Here is a 376-nt window from a genome sequence, read left to right as displayed (position 1 = left end):
TGAAGATGATGTAGGCCTAATCACTATGTGTTTGATGTCTCTTAGACCTATCTTTACTGGGATTGATTATCCTAAATAATATCAGTATAGGCATACAGCCTGCACTAGCCTAGCATAATCTATATTTATAGCCTACCTAGACTATTTAATCTATATGTTGTATCACAACGATTCTAAGCAATATTAAATCAGTTCATTATTTATTAAAGTAGCCTAGTAAATTAGAACAGTCACAACGTTGATCAACGTAAGTCTCAACGGTAGCGAGAGGGACAAAATGAACGTGGCCTGTGCTGCTCGGTAAAGCACAACATTAACGTGGGTTGAGCTCAACGTTGAGCCAGCTCCTCCCACATTGAGCACAGCCCCTGAGCCC

The sequence above is a fragment of the Alosa sapidissima genome, chromosome 7, assembly GCF_018492685.1.
Source record: "Alosa sapidissima isolate fAloSap1 chromosome 7, fAloSap1.pri, whole genome shotgun sequence".
Lineage (NCBI taxonomy): Eukaryota > Metazoa > Chordata > Actinopteri > Clupeiformes > Clupeidae > Alosa > Alosa sapidissima.
Note: the sequence above shows the minus strand (reverse complement) of the source record.